Genomic DNA, 12,518 nt, shown 5'->3' with positions numbered 1-12,518 from the left:
GCAAATATCTTCTCCCATTCTGTAGGTTGTCTTTTAGTTTTGTTGACTGTATCCTTTGCTGTGCAAAAGCTTCTTATCTTGATAAGGTCCCAATAGTTCATTTTTGCTTTTGTTTCTTTTGCCTTCGTGGGTGTATCTTGCAAGAAGTTGCTGTGGCCAAGTTCAAAAAGGGTGTTCTCCTCTATGATTTTGATGGACTCTTGTCTCACATTTAGATCTCTCATCCATTTTGAGTTTATCTTTGTATATGGTGAAAGAGAGTGGTCCAGTTTCATTCTTCTGCATGGGGATGACCAATTTTCCCAAAACCATTTATTGAAGAGACTGTCTTTCTTCCAATGGATAGTCTTTCCTCCTTTATCGAATATTAGTTGACCCTACATTTCAGGGTCCACTTCAGGGTTCTCTATTCTGTTCCATTGATCTATGTGTCTGTTTTTGTGCCAGTACCACACTGTCTTGATGACCACAGCTTTGTAGTACAACCTGAAATCTGGCACTGTGATGCCCCCAGCTACAGTTTTCTTTTTTAAAATTCCCCTGGCTATTCAGGGTCTTTTCTGATTCCACACAAATCTTAAAATAATTTGTTCTAACTCTCTGAAGAAAGTCCATGGTATTTTGATAGGGATTGCATTAAACGTGTCAATTGCCCTGGGTAACATTGACATTTTTACAATACTAATTCTGCCAATCCATGAGCATGGAATATTTTTCCATCTCTTGTGTCTTCCTCAATTTCTTTCAGAAGTGTTCTATAGTTTTTAGGGTATAGATCCTTTACCTCTTTGGTTAGGTTTATTCCTAGGTATCTTATGCTTTTGGGTGCAATTGTAAATGGGATTGACTCCTTGATTTCTCTTTCTTCAGTCTCATTGTTAGTGTATAGAAATGCCATTGATTTCTGGACATTGATTTTGTATCCTGCCACGCTACCAAATTGCTGTATGAGTTCTAGCAATCTTGGGGTGGAGGCTTTTGGGTTTTCTATGTAGAGTATCATGTCATTGGCGAAGAGGGAGAGTTTGACTTCTTCTTTGCCAATTTGAATGCCTGTCATTTCTTTTTGTTGCCTGATTGCTGAGGCGAGGACTTCCAGTACTATGTTGAATAGCAGTGGTGAGAGTGGACATCCCTGTCTTGTTCCTGATCTTAGGGGAAAAAGGCTCCCAGTGCTTCCCCATTGAGAATGATATTTGCTCTGGGCTTTTCGTAGCTGGCTTTTAAGATGTCGAGGAAAGATCCCTCTATCCCAACACTCTGAAGTGTTTTGATCATGAATGGATGCTGTATTTTGTCAAATGCTTTCTCTGCATCTAATGAGAGGATCATATCGTTCTTGGTTTTTCTCTTGCTGATATGATGAATCACACTGATGGTTTTACGAGTGTTGAACCAGCCTTGTGTCCCGGGGATAAATCCTACTTGGTCATGGTGAATAATTTTCTTAATGTGTTGTTGGATCCTATTGGCTAGTATCTTGTTGAGAATTTTTGCATCCATGTTCATCAGGGATATCTATCTGTAATTCTCCTTTTTGGTGGGGTCTTTGTCTGGTTTTGCAATTAAGGTGATGCTGGCCTCATGGAACGAATTTGGAAGTACTCCATCTCTTTCTATCTTTCCAAACAGCTTTAGTAGAATAGGTATGATTTCTTCTTTAAACGTTTGATAGAATTCCCCTGGGAAGCCATCTGGCCCTGGACTCTTGTGTATTGCGAGGTTTTTGATGACTTCTTCAATTTCCTCCCTGGTTATTGGCCTGTTCAGGTTTTCTATTTCTTCCTGCTCCAGTTTTGGTAGTTTGTGGCTTTCCGGGAATGTGTCCATTTCTTCTAGATTTCCTAATTTATTGGCGTATAGCTGTTCATAGTATGTTTTTAAATCGTTTGTATTTCCTTGGTGTTGGTAGTGATCTCTCCTTTCTCATTCATGATTTTATTAATTTGAGTCTTCTATCTCTTCTTTTTAATAAGGTTGGCTAATGGTTTATCTATCTTATTAATTCTTTCAAAGAACCAACTCCTGGTTCTGTTGATCTGTTCCACAGTTCTTTTGGTCTCAATATCATTGAGTTCTGCTCGAATTTTAATTAACTGTCTTCTTCTGCTGGGGGTGGGGTCCACTTGCTGCTTTTTCTCTAGTTCCTTTATGTGTAACGTGAGCTTTTGTATTTGAGTTCTTTCCAGTTTTTGAATGGATGCTTGTATTGTGATGTATTTCCCCTTCAGGACTGCTTTTGCTGCATCCCAAAGATTTTGAACGGTTGTATCTTCATTCTCATAAGTTTCCATGAATCTTTTCAATTCTTCCTTAATTTCCTGGTTGACCTTTTCATCTTTTAGCAGGATGGTCCTTAACCTCCACGTGTTTGTGGTCCTTCCAATCTTCTTGTTGTGATTAAGTTCTAATTTCAAGGCATTATGGTCTGAGAATATACAGGGGACTATCCCGATCTTTTGGTATCGGTTCAGACCCGATTTGTGACCCAGTATGTGGTCTATTCTGGAGAAAGTTCCCTGTGCACTTGAGAAGAATGTGTATTCAGTTGAGTTTGGATGTAAAGCTCTGTAGATATCTGTGAAATCCATCTGGTCCAGTGTATCATTTAAAGCTCTCGTTTCTTTGGAGATGTTGTGCTTAGAAGACCTATTGAGGGTAGAAAGAGCTAGATTGAAGTCACCAAGTATAAGTGTATTATTATCAAAGTATTTCTTCAGTTTGGTTATTAATTGGTTTAAATATTTGGCAGCTCCCACATTCGGGGCATATATATTGAGGATTGTTAAGTCCTCTTGTTGGATAGATCCTTTGAGTATGATATAGTGTCCCTCTTCATCTCTCACTATAGTCTTCGGGGTAAATTTTAATTTATCTGATATGAGGATGGCTACCCCTGCTTTCTTTTGAGGACCATTTGAATGGTAAATGGTTCTCCAACCTTTTATTTTCAGGCTGTAGGTGTCCTTCTGTCTAAAATGAGTCTCTTGTAGACAGCAAATAGATGGATCCTGCTTTTTTATCCAGTCTGAAACCCTGTGCCTTTTGATGGGGTCATTAAGCCCATTCACGTTCAGAGTTACTATTGACAGATATGAGTTTAGTGTCATCATATCTATTCAGTCCTTGTTTTTGTGGATTGTTCCACTGAACTTCTTCTTAAAGAGTCCCCCTTAAAATTTTTTGTAGAGCTGGTTTGGATGTCACATATTCTTTCAGTTCCTGCCTGTCTTGGAAGCTCTTTTATCTCTCCTTCAAATTTGAATGAGAGCCTTGCTGGATAAAGTATTCTTGGTTGCATGTTCTTCTCATTTAGGACCCTGAATATATCCTGCCAGCCCTTTCTGGCCTGCCAGGTCTCTGTGGAGAGGTCTCCTGTTACCCTAATATTCCTCCCCATAAAAGTCAGGGACTTTTTTTCTCTTGCTGCTTTAAGGATCTTCTCCTTATCTTTGGAATTTGCAAGCTTCACTATTAAATGTCCAGGTGTTGAATGGTTTTTATTGATTTTAGGGGGGGATCTCTCTATTTCCTGGATCTGAATTTCTGTTTCCCTTCTCGGATTCGGAAAGCTTTCAGCTAGGATTTGTTCAAATACATATTCTGGCCCTCTGTCCCTTTCCGCGTCCTCGGGAACCCCAATTAAACGTAGGTTTTTCCCTTGGCTGTCGTTTATTTCCCTTGATCTATCTTCATGGTCTTTTAATTGTTTGTTCCTTTTTCCTCAGTTTCCCTCTTTGCCATCAACTTGTCTTCTATGTCACTCACTCATTCTTCCACCTCGTTAACCCTCATCGTTAGGACTTTTAGTTTGGATTGCATCTCATTCAATTGATTTTTAATTTCTGCCTGATTAGATCTAAATTCTGCAGTCATGAAGTCTCTTGAGTCCTTTATGCTTTTTTCTAGAGCCACCAGCAGCTTTATAATAGTGCTGCTGAATTGGCTTTCTGACATTGAATTCTAAAGCAAATTCTGTTACTCTGTGGGAGAGAGGACTGTTTCTGATTCTTTCTCTTGAGGTGAGGTTTTCCTTCTAGTCCTTTTGCTCAGTGCAGAGTGGCCAAAAACAAGTTGTATTGGGAAAAGGAGAAAAAGAGAGGAGAGAAAGAAGGAAATAAAAGAGAAAAAGAAAAAAGAAAAAAAGAAGAAAAAAAGAAAAAAGAGAAAGAAAAAGAAAGGAAAAAAAAGGGTGGGGGAAGCAAACAGAAATCAAAAAGCAAAAAACAAAAACAAAAACAAAACAAAAAAACACGGGGGAGTATCTTCCGATTCTGTATACTTGAAGTCCCTTGACTTCCTCTGGAACTGGTCCGTCTAGCTGGTCTTCTGGGGGAGGGGCCTGCTGTGCTGATTCTCAGGTGTTAGCACTTGGGGGAGCTGCTCTGCCCCTGCCTGGTGCAGGGCTCAATGGGGGTTGTTCACCCCGTGAGGCCCCAGGATGAACAGCCACAGTGGCCGGAGCAGCTCTGGAAACCTGGATTCAGCCCCCGCAGTAACTCCGGGGCTCTCCGTCTGCAGGACCTGGAGGCTCCGGGGCGGGGCCGCTGATCTGCTCAGCTCGGGGCAGGAGCGTCCTTGCTGTCCTGGGCCCTCCCGGTCTCTGCCGGTCCCGGGGGGAGGCCGGATCCTGGGCTGTGTCCCCGGTGCCCTGTGCTTTGGCGCCTGCGCTGTTGGATTCGCGCTGCCGCCCCGTAGCCACCTCCGCGGAGCCGCCGCCCGAGCCCCTCCGAGCTGCTCCGGGTCGCGCCATGCGCGCTGCAGCCCTTAGGGAGCTCGGCGCACTCTCCTGCACGCGCCGCGGGTGACTGTTAGTGTCCCAGGGAGCCCGAGGGCATCCCTGCCCTCCTGCGTCCTGCTCTCCCTGCGGGCGCCTTTCCTCCCGGGAAGGTTGGTGCAGCTCCTGCTTCTCCGCGACGGGGCTCTCCTGTCCTGGGGACACTCGCCCCGGCCTCAGCCCGGCTCCTCGCGGGGCCCCTCCCCCTTGGAGGCCTTTTGTTTCTTTCTTTTTCCCCGTCTTCCTACCTTGATAGAAGCGCGAACTCTTCTCACTGTAGCATTCCAGCTGTTCTCTCTTTAAATCTCAGGCCGAATTCGTAGATTTTCAGGATGATTTGAAGGTTATTTAGGTAATTTGTTGGGGACAGGTGATTTGGGGACCCTACTCTTCCACCATCTTGCCCCTCCTCTACCCATAAGACCTTTATATTGAAAACTATAAAGCATTGCTCAGAGAGGTTAAGAGCCAAAATGAAGATATACCATATATATGAATTAGAAGATTCTATGTGAATGTCAGTTCTTCCCACCTGACCTATAAAATCAGCACAACCGAAATTAATTCCAGCAGGCATTCTATGACAGGCTGATTCTAAAATTTATAGGAATATAAAAAGGGCCTAGAATAATCAAAGCAATCTTGAAAGACAATATTATAGGACTTTCATTACCTGATTTCAAGACTTTCTATAAAGCCACAGTCATCAAGATTAGTGTGGTACTGGCAAAAAGATAGACAAATAGATTAATGATATAGAAGAGTCCAGAAGTAGACTTATATTGTCTATTTTTTAAAAAACTAAAATATCAAAAAATTTAATGGGGAAAGGAAAGTTTTTAAACAAATGGTGTGAGAACAACTGGATGATTCGAACTATATGACATTCTGGAAAAGGCAAAACTGTGGAGACAATAAAAAGATCTGAGGTTGGAGAGAGAGGGGAATGAATAGATGGAACACTGGATTTTTAGGGCAGTGAAACTATTCTGTAGGACCCTGTAATGGTGGGTACAAGTCATTATACATTTGTCAAAAACCACAGAATGTATAACACCTAAAGTGAGGATGCCTGGGTGGCTCAATGATTGAGCGTCTGCCTTTGGCTCAGATCATGACCCCAGAGTCCCAGGATTGAGTCCAACATCGGGCTCCCTGCATGGAGCCTGCTTCTCCTTCTGCCTGTGTCTCTGCCTCTCTCCGTGTGTCTGTCATGAATAAATAAATCAAATCTTAAAAAACAAAACAAAACACCAAAAGTGAACCCTAATGTAAAGAATGGATTTTGGGTGATAATATGTTAATACAAGTTCATCAACTATAGTGAATGTACATAGCTCTGTACATGATGTACAGATGTTGATAGTAGGGGAGAATGTGCATGCGTAGGGCCAGGGAGTATATGGGAAATCTCTGTACCTTCCTTAGTGAATTTTGCTGTGAACCCAAAACAGCCCTAAAAAATAAAAGTCCATTTTTTAAAAAGTAATACATTGCTGACACACATAATAAGCATTTCAAGATCTTTATGTTGATAAAAAAGAAGCCAGACTTAAAAGGATTCATGATATATGATTCCATTTATATACAGTTAACAACAAACAATTAATGTATATTGATGACTGGAACAGTAGATGCCTCTGGGCAGGCATAGTGCCTGAAAAGGGTAAGGGAGAGCTTTCTGGGGTAATGGAAATGTTCTGTAGCTTTTTTTGTTACACAAGTATCTACATTTGTCAAAACATATATAGCTTTAAGATCTGTGCAATTTACTGTGTAAATTATACCTCAATTCTAAAAAGTAAATATTTTAAAAAGTTCAACACAATTAGGGGCACTTGCTTGGCTCAGTTGGAACAGCATGTACCTCTTGATCTCAGGGTTGTGAGTTTAAGCTATTCACCGAGTGTAGAGATTACTAAAAAACATTAATTTAAATTCAGCACAATTACATACCATTTGCACACTTATTAAAACAGCAAAATAAAACAAGAAAGTGACAGTATCAAAACCTGACATAGATGTAAAGCAACTGGAATTTTCATACTTTGCTGGTGGGAATACAGAATGGTATAACCACTTTGGAAAAAGATTTTGTTGTTTTCTTTTTTATATAATAGTATAAATACACTTTACATGGCCTAGCAATTCCAGCTCTAGCATTTACCCAAGAGAAATGAAATTATGTTCACACAAAAACCTGCACACAAATGTTTATAGCAGCTTTATTTGTAAAGGCCAAAAACCAGAGACACATGTCTATCACCTGGTCTATGAATTAACAGTGCCAATTCATACAAGGAAATACTGTTCAGCAATGAAAAGACATAAACTTGTAACAACCTGGATGGATCTCAAAAACAGTGTTAGGTTAATCCATCCCTAAATGGCTACATAATGTATGGTTCCTTATATTCTGGAAAATCAACATAATATGACAGAGAACAGATAAGGTGTTGCCAAGGGCTGGGGCTCAAGGAGGAGACTGACACAAAGGGGCATGCATGAACTTCTGGAGATGACAAAATGGTCCTCTATTTTGAGGGAGTGGTGGGTACATCAGGATTCATAGACCTGCATATCTAAAAAGAATAACTTTTTAAAAATACGTTTGTTTGCTTATTTATTTATCTATTTATTTAATTTACTTGAGAGAGAGAGAGAGCACAAATAGGAGGGAGGGGTGGAGTAGGATGGAAAAACAGACTCCCTGCTGAGCAGGGAGCCTGATGTGGGATTCAATTCCAGAACCCCCGGATCATGACCTGAGCTGAAAGTAGATGCTTAAATGACTGAGCCACCCAGGCATCCCTAAAAAGAGTAACTTTTACCCAAGTTTTACCTCAATAAATTCGACTTTAAAAATAGAAAGTAGGAAGCTCAGGGGGGCAAGATGGCAGAAGAGTAGGATCCCCAAGTCACCTGTCCCCACCAACTTACCAAGGTAACTTTCAAATCATCTTGAAAACCTACGAACTCGGCCTGGGATTTAAAAGAGAACAGCTGGAATGCTACAGTGAGAAGAGTTCGCGCTTCTATCAAGGTAGGAAGACAGAAAAAAAATAAATAAAAAAAGCAACTCGCGAGGACCCGGGCTAAGGCGCAGGGCAAGAGCCCGCAGGACAGGAAAGCCCAGGCCCGGAGAAGCAGGAACTTTACCAAACTTCCCGGATGGAAAGGCGCTCGCAGAGATCTAGGTAAGGATCCCAGGAGGAGCAGTGGAGCCCCCAGGTTCCCAGGGTCCCTAACAGAGGACCTGCGTCCTGGGGGAAAGTGCACCACACACTGAGGGCCGAGATCCATAAAGGGATGGAGTGCGCACCCGGCGGGGTCTTGGGAGCAGCTCACGTGGTGGCTCCTGTGGAAGAGGCTGCATAGTCCTGAGAGCAGTTCAGGCTGCGGCTACGCATGGAGGGGGCTATGCGGCCCCAGAAGCAGGATTCCAGCAGCACAGGCCCCGGAGCCCAAGGTACCGGGGGACACAACCCAGGATCTGGCGCTCCCCTTGGGACAGGCAGAGGCCAGGAGGACACAGGACAGCAAGGACTCTCCTGCCACGGGCACCCTGAGCTGTGCAGGCCAGTGCCCACCACCCCCAGGAGCATCGAGGCCAGTGTGGACTGGGAGCTGCAGTAGTTACTGCAGGAGCTGACTCAAGAGCTGGAGAGCTGGCAGCCACCAGTGTTGTTATTCCTCCTGGGTCTCCCTATGCCTGGGAGGAGCAAGGCCACCAGGGAGCAGGGGCCTCACAGGATAAACAGCTCCTACTGAACCTGGCAGGGGCAGGGCAGCTCCCCCAAGTGCACACACCTGAGAATTCGGCTGGAAGGACAGGGGAAGAGCAAATTCTTTTTTTTTTTTTCTTTCTTTTTTTGGAAGAGCAAATTCTTAACCAAGCAGCGCTGGAAAGCTCCAGGGGAAGTCGAGGGACTTACAGTATCTAGAATCAGAGGATACCCCTCCTTGTTTTTTTTCCCCCTTTTTCCTTCCTTTTTCTAGTACAACTTGTTTCTAGCCATTCTGCACTGAGGAAAATGACTAGAAAGAACTCACCACAAAAGAAAGAATCAGAAACAGCACTCTCTCCTATAGAGTTACAGAATTTCAATTACAATTCGATGTCAGAAAACCAATTCAGAAGCACAATTATAAAGCTACTGGTGGCTCTGGTAAAAGCATAAAGGATTCAAGAGACTTCATGATTGCAGAATTTAGATCTAACCAGGCCGAAATTAAAAATCAATTAAATGAGATGCAATCCAACCTGGAGGTCCTAACATTGAGTGTTAATGAGATAGAAGAACGAGTGAATAACATAGAAGACAAGTTGATGGCCAGGAAGGAAGCTGAGGAAAAAAGAGAAAAACAATTAAAAGACCATGAGAAAAGGTTAAGGGAATTAAATGACAGCCTCAGAAGGAAATATCTACATTTAATTGGGGTTCCAGAGGGTGCCGAAAGAGACCGAGGATGAGAAAGTGTATTTGAACAAATCATAGCTGTGAACTTCCCTAATTTGGGGAGGGAAACAGGCATTCAGATCCAGAAGATAGAGAGATTCCCCCCCACCCCCATGAATGAAATAGAGACCAGAAGAACTGTGGAACAGATAAACAAAAATAGGAATTGGTTCTCTGAAAGAATTAATAAGATAGATAAACCATTAGCCAGCCTTATTAAAAGACAGAAAAGAGTCAAATTAATAAAATCACGAATGGAAAAGGAGAGATCACTATCAATACCGAGGAAATACAAACGATTTTAAAAACATATTATGAGCAGCTACATTTTATATATATATATATCCTAATAAATTAGGCAATCTAGAAGAAATGGACGCATTTCTGGAAAACCACAAACTACCAAAACTGAACAGGAAGAAACAGAAAACTAGAACAGGCCAATAACCAGCAAGGAAATTGAAGCAGTCATCAAAAACTTCCCAAGACATAATAGTCCAGGGCCAATTGGCTTCCCAGGGGAATTCTATCAAACATTTAAAGAAGAAACCATACCTGTTTTACTAAAACTGTTCCGAAGGATAGAAAGGGAGAAAATACTTCCAAACTAGTTTTTTTTTTTTAATAATAAATTTATTTTTTATTGGTGTTCAATTTGCCAACATACAGAATAACACCCAGTGCTCATCCCATCAAGTGCCCCCTCAGTGCCTGTCACCCAGTCACCCCCACCCCCCGCCCTCCTCCTCTTCCACCACCCCTAGTTCGTTTCCTAGAGTTAGGAGTCTTTATGTTCTGTCTCCCTTTCTGACATTTCCTACCCATTTCTTCTCCCTTCCCTTGTATTCCCTATCACTATTATTTATATTCCCCAAATGAATGAGACCATATAATGTTTGTCCTTCTCCGATTGACTTATTTCACTCAGCATAATACCCTCCAGTTCCATCCACGTTGAAGCAAATGGTGTGTATTTGTCATTTCTAATGGCTGAGTAATATTCCATTGTATACATAAACCACATCTTCTTTATCCATTCATCTTTTGATGGACACCGAGACTCCTTCCACAGTTTGGCTATTGTGGACATTCATCCATTCATCTTTCGATGGACACTGAGGCTCCTTCCACATTTCGGCTATTGTGGACATTGCTGCTATAAACATTGGAGTGCAGGGGTCCTGGCGTTTCATTGCATCTGCATCTTTGGGGTAAATCCCCAGCGGTGCAATTGCTGGGTCATAGGGCAGGTCTATTTTTAACTCTTTGAGGAACCTCCACACAGTTTTCCAGAGTGGCTCCACCATTTCACATTCCATCAACAGTGTAAGAGGGTTCCCCTTTCTCCACATCCTCTCCAACATTTGTGGTTTCCTCTCTTGTTAATTTTCCCCATTCTCCCTCATGTGAGGTGGTATCTCATTGTGCTTTGAAAGAATTAGTAAGATAGATAAACCATTAGCCAGCCTTATTAAAAAGGAGAGAGAAGATTTCAAACTTGTTCTATGAGGCCCGTATCACCTTAATTCCAAAACCAAAGATCCCACCAAAAATGGAGAATTACAGCCCAATATCCCTGATGCAAAAATTCTCAACAAGATACTAGCCAATAGGATACAACAGTACATTAAGAAGTTGATCCACCATGACTAAGTGGGATTTATCCCCGGGATGCAAGGCTGGTTCAACATTTGTAAAGCAATCAATGAGATAGATCATATCAACAAGAGAAAAAACAAGAACCATATGATCCTCTTAATAGATGCAGAGAAGGCCTTTGACAAAATACAGCATCCCTTCCTGATGAAAACTCTTCAGAGTGTAGGGATAGGGCAAACATTCCTCAGCATCTTAAAAGCCATCTAGGAAAAGCCCATAGCAAATATCATTCTCAATGGGGAAACATTGGGAACCTTTCCCCTAAGATTTGGAACACAACAGGGATGTCCACTCTCACCACTGCTATTCAACATAGTACTAGAAGCCCTAGCCTCAGCAATCAGACAACAAAAAGAAATGACAGGCATTCAAATTGGCAAAGAAGTCAACTCTCCCTCTTCACAGATGACATGATACTGTACATAGAAAACCCAAAAGACTCCACCCCAAGATTGCTAGAACTCATACAGCAATTTGGCAGTGTGGCAGGATACAAAACCAATGCCCAGTAATCAGTGGCATTTCTATACACTAACAATGAGACTGAAGAAAGAGAAATTAAGGAGTCAATCCCATTTGCAATTGCATGCAAAAGTATAAGATACCTAGAAATAAACCTAACCAAAGAGGTAAAGGATCTATACCCTAAAAACTATAGAACACTTCTGAAAGAAATTGAGGAAGACACAAGAGATGGAAAAATATTCCATGCTGATGGATTGGCAGAATTAATATTGTAAAAATGTCAATGTTACCCAGGGCAATTGACACGTTTAATGCAATCCCTATCAAAATACCACGGACTTTCTTCAGGGAGTTAGAACAAATTATTTTAAGATTTGTGTGGAATCAGAAAAGACCCCGAATAGCCAGGGGAATATTAAAAAAGAAATCCATAGCTGGGGGCATCACAATCCCAGATTTCAGGTTGTACTACAAAGCTGTGGTCATCAAGACAGTGTGCTACTGGCACAAAAACAGACACATGGATCAATGGAACAGAATAGAGAATCCAGAAGTGGACCCTTAACTTTATGGTCAACTAATATTCGATAAAGGAGGAAAGACTATCCACTGGAAGAAAGTCTCTTCAATAGATGGTGCTGGGAAAATTGGACATCCCCATGCAGAAGAATGAAACTAGACCACTCTCTTGCACCATACACAAAGATTAATTCAAAATGGATGAGAGATCTAAATGTGAGACAAGAGTCCATCAAAATCCTAGAGGAGAACACAGGCAACACCCTTTTTGAACTCGGCCACACTAACTTCTTACAAGATACATCCACGAAGACAAAAGAAACAAAAGCAAAAATGAACTATTGGGACTTCATCAAGATAAGAAGCTTTTGCACAGCAAAGGATACAGTCAACAAAACTAAAAGACAACCTACAGAATGGGAGAAGATATTTGCAAATGACGTATCAGATAAAGGGCTAGTTTCCAAGATCCATAAAGAACTTATGAAACTCAACACCAAAGAAACAAACAATCCAATCATGAAATGGGAAAAAGACATGAAGAGAAATCTCACAGAGGAAGACACAGACATGGCCAACATGCACGTGAGAAAATGCTCTGCATCGCTTGCCATCAGGGAAATACAAATCAAAACCAC

Source organism: Vulpes vulpes, chromosome 14 (genome assembly GCF_048418805.1).
Source record: "Vulpes vulpes isolate BD-2025 chromosome 14, VulVul3, whole genome shotgun sequence".
Taxonomy (NCBI): Eukaryota; Metazoa; Chordata; class Mammalia; order Carnivora; family Canidae; genus Vulpes; species Vulpes vulpes.
The sequence above is the reverse complement of the archived record's forward strand: the minus strand, read 5'-3'. Positions refer to the sequence as shown.